We start from the raw sequence: 12983 nt of genomic DNA on the forward strand, positions 1-12983 counted from the left end.
ACTTTTTTTGCCAAGCTACTTCTTAATCTCCCTCCTCTGAACTTTGTACTGCATTATGCCATTAGATCTACAGACAACCTAGGCAGGTTAGAGATGTATAGAACCATACATGTTTATGATACTCAGTGACAATAAACAACAGGTTCGTGTACAGGCCATGTCATTTTGTGCTCAGCAGTTCACAAAAAGCCTGGAAAGAAGAAGAGGTTTCACTACGATTAGGACTGTTGGTCAACAGTTGCATTTAGCTAAGCATCTTTCAAGAAGACGAATGATAATTTTCTCTTCCACCTGGAAGTGCAATGTGAGCTTTGCTTAGCCTCAGACTGGCAGCTCAAATAATCTAGACTGTCACATCTTTACCCATGGTCTCCATTTCCATTTAACTCTTCAGTTTATTACAAATTCTCAGTTCTCATAGAATTATTGAATGGTTTGGGTTGGAAGGGACTTTAAAGATCATCTAGTTCAACCTCCCTGCCATGGGTAGGGACACCTTCCTCTAGACCAGGTTGTTCAAAGCCCTGTCCAACCTGGCCTTGAACACTTCCACGGATGGAGCATCCACAGCTTCTCTGGGCAGCCTATTCCAGCACCTCACCACCCTCATGGGGAAGAACTTCTTCCTTCTATCTCATCTAAATCTCCCCTCTTTCTGTTTGAAGCCATTACCCCTTGTCCTCTCATTAAATGTCCTTGTAAAAGGTCCCTCTCCAGCTTTCTTGTAGATTCCCTTTAGGTACTGGAAGGCTGCTGTAAGGTCTGCCCAGAGCCTTCTCTTCTCCAGGCTGAACAACCCCAACTCTCTCAGCCTGTCTTCAGAGGAGAGGTGCTCCAGCCCTCTCATCATCTGTAAATGAACTACTGACAGTTATAGAAAATGTCTGTAATATAAGCTTGTAATAAGGATGTATGACAAGCTCAAGATACATGTTTCAGGCATCAGATTAGATTATCTACATTAGTTAGGTTCTAATAAGATCAAGCCTTTAATCACTTAGATTGCTAGTTTCAAATGCACAAAACTGATTATTGTGTAAAGTTTAGGTCACAGTTACACAGATTTTTTTTGCCTTTTTTTTTTTTTTTTTTTTTTACATAAAGTTCATCAGTAAAAGGCTTTGGCTTGTTCTGTATTATTTCTCCTTTCATCAGACGACTGTCTCAGGTAAAGACAGTAGAGGACTGAACCCTAAATTTGCCCTCTCCCAGCGAAGTAAATATGCTGAACTAAGCAACCTCTTTACCAGTATAAGGTTATATACTGATTTGTCTTATAGAAACAGCCAATCTCCATGTACTTAACTGAAAGAGACAAGCTGTCTCTGAACCATGCTCTGCAAGCCTGGGAGGGCACATGTTTCTCTCCAGTCCTAAGAACTTTGGCTTGACTTGCACATGGAAAATCACATGCACCTATATTTAAAATTAAAAAAAAAAAAAAAAAAAAAAAAAAAGATAAAAAAGAAAGAAAAAACACAGCTACTCAAATTATTCTGAGCAAATAATTAGCTGCATATATTCGTGAATCTATTCTAAATATATTATACTGCTATAAACACTATCTTTTTAATAAGTAATATTCCAGCCCATTCAATCACAAATGCAAGAAATTCCGGTGGTATCTACGTGACAACTCTTAGCTTTGTACAAATACCTGCAGGACAGTGTAATATGGAGCACTATTCCAAAGCTGTGCTTTATTTTAAATATTTGTTTCATGAACCAAATGACAGGGCTTCATGCTATTCTGTCCTAGAATGAGTTTCAAAAAGTTAAAACGTATTTATTTGTAGCAATCTAAGAATATATGGCAATAGCTCTTTTCCTTACAGTGCCGTGGCGTGTGCAATATAATCAGTCCCACTGAAAAGAAAAAAGTTGCTGTCAAGGGCACGTACTCTTAAAAATAGGAATTAGATCAGTTTTAAGTTTTTCAGTCCACTGTTATTGAAGAACCACTGACAGTTGCTTGGATGATGAATTATTTGGGTTATTTAACCAGAATACAAGATGCCTGGTCATGTTTATAGTTATGTTTTATGAGATCTGAAAATTCATAGAATGGCAGAAATAGTAAAAATGTCCCATATATTGATTTTTCAGAAACAGTACCTTTGCATGAACCTATTGAGCCTCCACTTAAAACCCCCACTTTTTATCCTGAGTCATTTATTATTTGAAAAAAGATCAAACAAAGAATATTTAAAAAAAACAACAAAATTAGTTACATTATGTGAAGGCAGATCTATATGAAGTACAAGTTACACAATACACACAATTGTGAGGCATAGTGAATTTTTACTTGCCAATTAACCGAAACATTAAGCCAGGATAAAAAATATATGTTTTGCTGCAGTTTATGTGTCCTCTTCATGCCATATCACCCAACTAATATCTAGGACTAACATAGCATGTGTTTATGTACAATAAATTGATGTAACTTGAGTTTTGTATTCACAGCCTTTTTAATGTTAAGTCATGGTTCTCAAATACCACAACTGCACAGATATCGTAAGATTTTATACACAGTTGCAATGCAAAGTCTTGTTTCTTCAGATAACCAATAGATAATATAGATAGATAGATAATATAATAATGTAAATTATCACTTGACTAGGTAATATAATGCTTGACTTTCTAAACCTGCATCGTATGTGAATTTGCTGGTGTCACCTGCTCTAAGACAATAACAAAAGTCAGTCCACCTCCTTCTCTAGAAGTTTTCCCACGTTAAAGAATAAAAACTACTCTATGGATTTAGGTGCAATTCAATCTTAGCTTTGCTGCACATTATTGTTGCATTTCTATGAAATATAGTCAACATAAAACTAAGAGGAAAGGAATTTCAACCAGTTAACACTATACATCCTCTACTTAGAAAACAGCAGACAGACATTCCACAGGCAAATTATTAACATTTTTTTCTTCTTTTTTTTTTCCCTCCATTCCCACATATTTCTTTTTCACTTTGTTCAGATACACTTTTCCCCATATAGTGGCATTCTATAGAGGCTTTTAACCTATGTGTCTATGATTTTTCATTAATTTGCCCCATTATACCCACTGTCACTCTCTCATCCTAAACCATCTTCTTTACCGACAGACATACAAGTCAGGGCAAAAAAGTTAGCAGTGCTATTAGAAAGCTAAACTAAGAAGAGACGTTTCAATGCTCAAGATCAACTACTTATTCAAAAGGTACCTCTCTCCACCAGCTAAAGAAGGCAAGTGCTGACATTCATAGACCAACTCTGGAATTTGCTCAGCAATTACTTCATTTAAACTGCTGAATTACTTGGGAAGAAGGGCAGCAAATAGTGAACTCTCAAAAGATTTTTAAAAATGTCTTGACTCAGAACTCAAGAAGTCATCTGGTTACTTCAAATGTCATATGAAGGGTTTTATACTTTGCAAACACAGGTAAAATTTCTACCTGCTGATACCAGACTCCAACTATCTCCAAATTACAGTTCTCTTTTCCTTCTGTTACACTGATGAACAATGAGTAAGATCTAGCAATTTATTATAGATCTAGTTTGTTTGTTTGTTTGTTTTTCCCAATACTACTTCAAATGGCCTTGTGAAAGCCCTGCTAATCCAGAAGAAATGAAAAAATAGGTACTGCCGGAAGTATGAAAATCTAGAAAATATGTGGCAAGTACACCTTCAGGCTGGTGAGCCAGCTCTTGGCCTTGGGACCACAACCCACATCCATCACAATGGAAAGAACTTTTTTTCACCCATAAGTTTGTGTTGCAGAGGTAAAAACAAACGGTGTTAACAAATTCTTCAGAATGGACAGGGAAGTTTTATCCATTTTGTCCCAAAGCATCTGATACATTAATATCATGTGAAAATGCCCTTGTGACCACTGCCAGTATGTACTTTTGGACAACTACTATAAGTGAACATCTACACTTTTTCACACGTTACAAGGGCTCATGATTTTTCCCAAAAACAAGAGTAAAATTTGATCTTGTGCAGATTGTTTCCCACCAAGTTCCCCAGAATGGCACTTGAAAACTGACAGTGAAACAACCTACAACCTACTTCTTTATCATCTTTCTTTGGAGTAATAATTAATTTAAGAATATCAGTAGTTGGTTCTTTCTTTATATGATTCTGTACCTCTTCTGTCCTTCTTCACCTATTTTTTTTTTTTCCTGTTTCAGAAACTATTTGGGAGAGGGTATGCCTTTTTTTTCCTATGTTCCTATGACACTACTGATTTATAATCTAGTTCCTAGTTTTCACATCAACTATAAATATATTAGGGAAAAAAAATATCTCTGAAAGAAGGAACTGATTTTGCACCTTTCGTTAACACTGACTAATGAAAAACTCCTTAAATGCTTGAAAAATAGACTTTTTTTTTTAATGAGTTCTGGCTTGGATTTTAAGATTTCACAGAAGGATTAATTAACGTAACTTTTAGATGTAGATTGTATCAGGAAAGATACTTCATCAAAGTTTTCTCCAGTTCTTGCATTTTGTTGCATAAATAATATTGGAAAATTGCACCATCAGTTCTATCACTGTGGTACAAAAAGGTTTCTAGTGTGGTTTTGCCAACAGGAACTTGGCAAGATCAGATGAAGACAAGGAAAACCAAAGCAAAATGGCTAAATATTTCAAGGTTACCAGAAAAAAAAAAAAGCAGCTTAGCACTGTAAGACTGGAAATGAAACAGAAGAAAGGAAAAGCTCAACTAAACAGTAAAAGTGGCAGAGGTGGGGCTAAGAAACAGGGGTTGGGATTTTTAGATTTGGACACTTACAATGTTTAGTCCTTAGTCTATAATTTCACTCTTCAAAATCAATGCCTAATTAATTTAAGTGAAAGTCACAGCAACATAGAATCATAAAATTACAATTTGCCCTGGAAGTGACCTGTGTCAGGTTGTTCAACTCCTTCTACAATTAGAATTAACTTTAAAGTTAAAGTAGGTGGCTCAGGGCCTATGTTGTTTCAGAAAAAAATTTCAGGCCCTTATTAGTTTAGAAACCTTAAAAGTGAGCTTTGAAAACTTGGGGTCAAGAAGTTCTGTGGAGTTTAATCCTAAAGGCAATTTAAGCTAAGAAAATACACTTCTTTTGACAGAACATCTAAGAAAATGGAAGAACCTGGCCATTGAAAATTTAGTTCAATGAGCTGAAATGCATATTTCTAAAGGGATGGCGGCTTTCAGAGGTCACAAGAATGGGCAGAAACCTTTGAATATGGGATGGACATGAAGAATGAGCTGTATTTTTCTTGCATCTGTAAAGCTATAAACATGTAACAGGAAGAAGTTTTATCCATCAAAACAAAAACTGCAATTTTTCAAATACCTATGGCCAAAACGAGCTATAACTGTTCTTAGATAAGCAGAATACATTACAATTTTATTTGTGTGTGGGAACACGTAAGGAAAATCATTCAATGATAATTAAAACCTGCAGCAGTACCGAAGGTTTACGTAGTAAAGAAGCTATACATATTCTATCTCTCAACAACATAATTTGCCTTGTAGAAAACCAAACAATAGCAAAAGTATAATTTTCTTAATTCTCTGGGTTTTGTGTGTTTGAATTAGACAATTGAGCAACCTTTTTATTTTTATTAAATAGAGTTGGATTAAATACTGTATTTGGCTCACGTTCAGGGTACTGAACATGGAAAGGCATCTTAATTGCCTGTGCTTTATGGGATTCAACTATTTCTTGATGTTTAAAATTTCTACAGGTTTTAGTTACAGATTAAACTAAATTCAGTCATTTTTCATTTGCAATGTAATTAGTAACAATTATTTGTGTCAGCAAGAACAATAATTTTTTCCCAACAAAACAGAAGTGCCGCTTTTTTGTTATTGAGAGTTGGGTGCAAAAGGTATTGTAGAAAAAAGTCTCCCATGGTAGAAGCTGAGGCCAAGCAAATTAATAAGTTTGGGTTTTATTTTAAACTGGGTTTTTTTTGTTCTCTAAAATTATCCAAATTGTCTACTAATTCCTATGTCTCTTTTCAATATTTTACTGAATAAAGGGTCTGAAAAAAAATTTTGTTTTTAACTAGAGTCCAACATCAAGAAAGTATTTAAACCAAACTTTTTTTTTTCAGACACACATTCGCTTCATGTTATGGAGAGTTTCACATTCTCTGTTGCAAAAAAGTACAATTTGATATGAGTTTCCATGGAACACAACTCTATAACATATTGTTTTATTATGATTGCTTTTACCCTGGGAAATACTTTTTCAATAACATATGAAAATATTTCTCCTTGCAGTTTTATACCTCTTATAAACAGCTTATATAAACAATCAAAAGGCTTTGGACTATCTATAGAAAGAGAATGTATAACCAATAAAATCAAATACACTGTTTACAAAGCTCATATTTCACAACACGCTTTGTGCTTTTCTGAATTGGTGAAGATTTGCAAGTTTGAAGCAAAGAGAAAAATCATTTAAATCCCTTAGTTGGAGACTGAATAAATTACAAAGTAAGTAGGACAGTTTACTGAGTCAGCAGGCATCAACATAAAGGCACATAGGAGTATACTTTAAGATATGATATCCTTATTTTTCAGAAGGTTTTTTCCATTGTAATAACTATTTTACCTTGAGCTACAAGTTAAATTATGACTAATTTCTGAATATACTGTCAGAGCAAACAGAATTATATCAGTCACTCTCAATGGTCAGGGATATCTCAACTTTCTAACTTTAATAACTAACATTCTAAAGTATTTAATCAGGATATTTTCCCCAGAAGCAATCAAAGCACCTATATTTCTTAAGGAATATTACTGTTAGCTGCAAATTTTTTAAAAGCTCTGAAAAGGCAGTGACTTCAGATTACAACTTGAGGCTTCTGAAGTTTCAGAAGCCAGGTTTCTCAGCTCCTTAGTGCTATGTAATGATGACTTCACGCAAAAATATAAAGATTATCTAATAGCTTACAAGATTACAAAGATTGCTGTTTTTTTGATTCTTTTACATTGGAAACTCTGGGCCAGTCTTTCACTGTTGGGAAACACTTGTACCTCTCATGACAGCCAGCTGCTTATCTAAACTAAGTTGACTTTATATCTAAGTAATCAAGAAATCCTAGAGGTTTCAAGTAAGCAGATTATAATCAAGCAAAGTGTGCTTTAGCCCCTTCCAGAGTAATTTGACATTAAAAAATAAATGAAAAAAAATTATGTCTGTCATGAGGGAGTAAGAACCCTCTCAAGGAAGTTAAGAACAGTCTGATATTACAACTTGACCACCTAAGCTTCTCTATGTAAGAGTGGGACTGAAGAATATCTAAAATTAATGTCTGGCAACTCTTACATTTTACTGGCTAGTGACGAGACATAAATTTTCTATTCTTCAAAAAAGTCTGACTTCTTTAAACTAATGTAAGCCATCTTTCACCCAAGTCACCAATATACATCTCACTGTTTCTATGAGGCAGATGATATAGGGACCACAGGACACAGGAATGGACGTGGTCTCCCCTGGGAGGAAATATGGGGTGTATTCAGCAGAAAATGTGAGACTAAAGCCATCGTCATCCCAGAAAATGGTTACTTCTGTGGTACCAGCCTCGATGGCAAATCTTTACCTAATGTGATTTAAAATAATTGAACTAAAATCCCCTAGTTTTTAAAGTTTATATAATGGAAATGACAACTGACCCAGCACCACAGAGTACAGTTATAATTAACAGGAGACTTTTCTGAAAAATGTCTGTGGTGCCTTGGGGAACAATGTAGGTCACAGCATCAATTAAAAGCAGAACAACCTCTTCATTGCCTCTGTGACATTTAACCCCAAATCATATTGTTGCTGTAAATTAAACAACTCATGCTGCATTACATCAGAGGAGTGAAAAAAATCAAGAATAACTAGTTTAAAAACTCATTTCAAGCTCCAGCACTCTAACCTATATAACATGAGCAAGCAATACAAAATGCTGATGTTACCACTATTTTCCTCAACTTTGTTGAGCAAAACTACTATAGGTATATTCAGTGTTCTTTTTACATTATCTGGATATTAATATTAGACCTCTACAGGAAAGTATTTGAGAATTACATAATTGAGGATTAAAAAAAGCAGTTACCTTTGCCGCTCATTGCAAAGGAGATGTAAGATTGTTTAAGACTCTAGGGTTCAGTTTTAGTAACTGGAAGCTATAATGAACACTCTTCTATGCAGGAAAGTGGAATACAGAAAGACGTTTCAGATAAAATGTGTCTGCTGGGACCACTGCGGACAGTTTACCTAATTACTTTTCTAATATTACAAGAAATATCGATGATGACTGTTAATAGAAGCCACCCAACAATTTAAAGACTTTTACTTGAAAAGAGTTTCCCACAAATAGTGTCTCTTTTTAACATCAGAAACTTGTTTTCTTAACAACAAAGATAGTTTTCAGTAACATTCAAGCCAGAAGAAATGACTTCAGTAATAAAGCCTCTCAGACACTGTCTCACTTTGTAAATACTTGTTCATCTAGAAATAGTGGGCAATATCTTGGATTCATTTAAGTCATTTGAAGTTTTATCATTTGCTTCAATGGGAGGGGAACCAAATGCTTCTGCTCAGTTTGTGAGGTTGGAAGGTCAACTACATAGCAGTGATAAGCTGGATTTCCTGAACAATATCTGACAAGGTCTATGAGAGAGACCACAATGGAACATCAACTGGCACCAGAAGGTAGGCAAAGTATATTTATAAAGTGCACCTCCAGCCTTTCTACTACTCATGAGTAATCATAAATAATGAAAAGTTAATGCAGGCAAAATTAGACCTCCTGATACCCATGCAATATTTTTAGCACAAAAATTCTTCACAGAGAAATGAGTGAGTTGAGAATTCTGTAGGGGTGTATAGGCAAGAGCAAAGACTCATTTCTGAAAACTGAGCAGGGGAAAAAGCTAAATAGCTATGTTAGTTAATGAATATGTCCCTGAGTACACAAAGGAAGTGGATGTGTACGTCAGAGAAATTCCACTTTAACTCAATCAGGTTTTGAGACTTCAACTCTGCCTATGTTCTCTACTGTATACAATGAAGGGTATACTGTATACAATATCATATACAATAAAAAACTTTGTTCCCTTTTCCCAGTTGAAAAGTTAAAGAATGTTAACTTCTGATTAACCCTTTATCCATCATTACAACATCTCAGTATCAGTGTTAAGGACTGAAATTCCATTGGTGAAGACTTTCAGAAAATCCAGAAATTAAAAGTGGAGTGGCCATGCTTCAGAAAGTTTACAGTCTGAGTGTAAAACAAGAGACAACAGACAAACCATTGCTCAACAGTTGTCCTCACAATCTGACCAGTGTCAGAGTCCTAAACACCTAGCCACTGAATTTTGTTTAGACGCTAAGTCAAAGAGAGATTTTGCTGGTGAATGCAACAAAAAGCATGAAAATGGGGTTTTTATTTTGAAAACTTCATAACTGAACAATGGACCCTTCCATCCTTACCTGACCTAAGACGAGAGTCACTTTCTCCCAGTGAATGATATAGGGTAAGTACAATGGGAATATGCAAAGGTAGTTTATTTTAGCTTCAAGTCAAAGAAGGGAGCTAGAAAAGAGTTGCTATAATGAGGTGTAACATGGGGACAAAATAAAGCTAATTTTAACTATACTTTCTCTAGGAGTTGATTAGTGCACCTATGGACTTTTAGACTATGGGGCCTCAGTTTCTTCTTACCTCTAAATGTGCTAGAATGTTATTGCATGAGAACACACCATTCACTGCTCTGAGGATATGTGTAATAGTTGTGCAATAATGAATTAGCTATATGTAAAACAGATAGAAAAAGTCTAAGGAATCTTCAGGCAGTAGGATGTTTCTCTAAGCACTTCTCAAAAGAAAGGAGAATGTTATCTCTGTTTTACAGATAGAAAAACAAGGGCCAAGAGAATAAAGCAAGCTGCCCAAGATGATTCAAGAGACTAGTTGCAAAGCCAGGAATTGAAACAACATATCCTAAGCCTAGAATCTCATTTTAAAGACCACCAGATATACAAAATATCATGGAGATGTAGATGGCAGACAGTCACACAGAACTGAGACAACAAACCCTCTCATACAAACCTTGCTGTTCTAATAAAAATTTAGCTATTGCAGATTACAAATCAATGAAGGAAAACTAACTCAGAAATCAATGACCTTGGGAGGATTCAAACTCCATCCTCCACACATGTAGGCCAGGAAATGCATGTACCTCTTATATGATGTGGTGTGTTATGGAGTTTAAAAAAAAAAAAACAACAAACAAACAAACAAAAAAAAAGAAAAACATATCTCCAACAAAAGCACAATAAAGTGAACCTAAGCACCTCATAACATATTGTGTCTTTTTTTTTTTTTTTTCCCGGGACATTAATAACAGAAATGTGGGTGACAAAGAATATAGGTGTCACATTATTTTGTGAGATGACTCTTCAGGTAAGGAGCCAACAGCAATTATTTCTACAAAAATTTCAAAAGGTAGCTGTATGTAGCAAGACTTCTAGCTTCCATTTCCAGTCTGGTTGATTCACGCCTGCATTAAAATGCAAGCTGCAAATCTCAGGCCAAGCAAAATGTAAAATGAGAAAAGCATTGGGAAGGAATTAAAAAGGAAGTAAATGCTCTCTACTAAAGCAAGTAAAAACAGCTTCCCATTTCTTCATTTGAACTAGTGGCTGGGGAAGAAGGTGATGAACTGCGTTAGCTGTGCCAGTTGAATCTTCCTCAGATACGTCATCTGATCCCATATTCCTGTGTTGAATAGGTTTTGCTGACTCTGCTGGAGCAGAGAGCAGGCACCCAAAAGGTTCGGGGTTGAAGGCAGAAATTGTCATTAGATCCAGTAGCCTAATGTACTGTGGCTCATAATACCGACAACAATAACTTATCTTAAACTAAAGTGTGTGTATCTATTTTGGAAAAGCATCTAATCTGGAAAACATAATGAGGTTGAGATCTACCACATCCCTAGACAGTTTGTCCTGTTACACATTTTCACTGCTAAAAACACCTGCCCGACATTTATTTGTGTTCACCCTGGTACGTATTCTTCTTTACTCTGCTATTCTGAAGAATCCTCTTAGATTCAGTCTCCCCACAGAATACACTGTCAATAAGTCATGTCTCTGTGATAATGTTTCTCTGCTCAAGTCCCTTTTCTCCCTCTTTATAGATAGCTAATATCTTTTAAAAACTTGGCACGATATTCCTACAACCTCACTTTTGCTGTGCACACAAATAAAATCACCTCCTTATTCTTAACTTTTAGTCTTTTCTTTAGCACTCAAAGTTCATAGTACAAACCCTGCTGAGTTGTCTGTTCTTTCCTCTGGAACCTTCTTAGTGTCATTTATTTCCCCTGTAGGGATCCCTTCTGTCTGTGTAGGGCTGGCATTGCTTCCTTCTGGCTGTGTAATACTTCTAGGTAATAATAATTTTGTTGAATGGCCTCTGTTTACCAGACCAGACTGTAACTGGATTTCTCTGACTGTTGTGTCTTTTCTTTTTTCACTTTTTCAACCTTTGAATCATCCAAAAATTTTACCATCTAAGAATTCATGCCACATTCCAAATGATTTATGAAAACATTGAAATATGATGTCCACATCCAATTCTAAATTGTGGAAATCTGCCCCTCAGAATTTCCATATAAGATCCATTTCTCACTGATTAGTACTTTGAGATGTCAGCTACTCAGTCCTTAAGGAATATTATTTTGATAAAGCATACTGTTATTTATTTATACTAGATATAATGGAAAATTAAATCAAATGCCTTACAAAAGCCTAAACAACACCAAGGATCATTTATCAAGCAAATTCACATTCTGAAATGAAGTTTATCGAACATAATTGCTTTGCTTTAAAACTATGCTGACTACCACTAATTTATTCCTACCATTAATTTATTCTTATGCTTGCTTTCTTAGGTAAATACTCATTAATTTTCAATACTTTTTACAGGGATGACACACAGATAACCTGCTCTGCAGCTTTATTTGAAAACAAAGATAGAAACAATAGCATGTTCTCTAGAATCTAAATAAAAATGTATCGACCCATCTCTTCATCGTCCTTTTTAAAGGCTCATAGGTGAAAGTTATGGAGTAATGAGCCTTCTGATTTACTTATTTTATCACTGGCAGATGCTGTTTAACATGCTTTTAAAGATTCAGTGTTGTTTGCATAGTAGGGACATTGGATCTCCTACCACCATATGGGCTTGTTAAGGAGCAAACAGCATTTCACTCCTACTGTGTGCCACTCAGTATTGAAGAGGTATCAGAGGTTTTTTTCAGCTTTGCATGAATAAATGACACGATTAGTTAAACAGTGATTGACTAGCTTCATCTCTTCTTTCAGTTGTTACAAAAAAGCAGCAAAAATTAGTTTCATGCATCCAAAATAAACCAAGAAAAAAGCTTCATTAAACCTTTCTCAAAATCCTAAGAGGCAGACATTGAGATAAATACTGTAAGAGTTCTTATCTATTATACTTGCCACTGAATTCACCCTGGGTTGCCACCTTAACCACCACATAATTTTGGTCCTTATATTTAGGAACATTACATAGACATCTTAAGCCATTATGAAATGATGTCCAGCTGGCAGAGAGCTGTGCAAGGGTCACTCAGAATTGTCATCTTCCCTATTTATTGCAGTGTCTTTTCAACTCTAAAATCAAAGGATAGCAATTTGGACATCAACAATATATCACTTTAGACTACTTTTACCAGAAATGTCCCATTAGTGTGCATTATCCTGGTATCTTAAACTGCCTTCTGTTCCTCCTGAGATTACAAAGGACCCAGCTGGCAAACAACCAAAATATCAAGTTTCTCACACATCTATTATCATAACGACAGGAGGTCATACACTGAAAACTGAGAACACAAATGCAACATAAACTAAGCTGAATATTTTGATAACAGAAATTTATGGAGGTTGTTATCCTGGTGCAATAGAGTCACTGGC

At 35.4% G+C, this 12983-nt stretch overlaps 1 protein-coding gene across 6 annotated transcripts in view; it reads right to left on the minus strand.

Moving 5' to 3' along the window:
- The window catches only part of DLG2 (discs large MAGUK scaffold protein 2), an 895217-nt gene that overhangs the window by 620017 nt on the left and 262217 nt on the right, over window positions 1-12983 (minus strand). The gene's annotated exons all lie outside the window — the stretch shown is intronic.

The sequence above is a fragment of the Streptopelia decaocto genome, assembly GCF_964273445.1.
Source record: "Streptopelia decaocto genome assembly, chromosome: 1".
NCBI classification, from domain to species: domain Eukaryota; kingdom Metazoa; phylum Chordata; class Aves; order Columbiformes; family Columbidae; genus Streptopelia; species Streptopelia decaocto.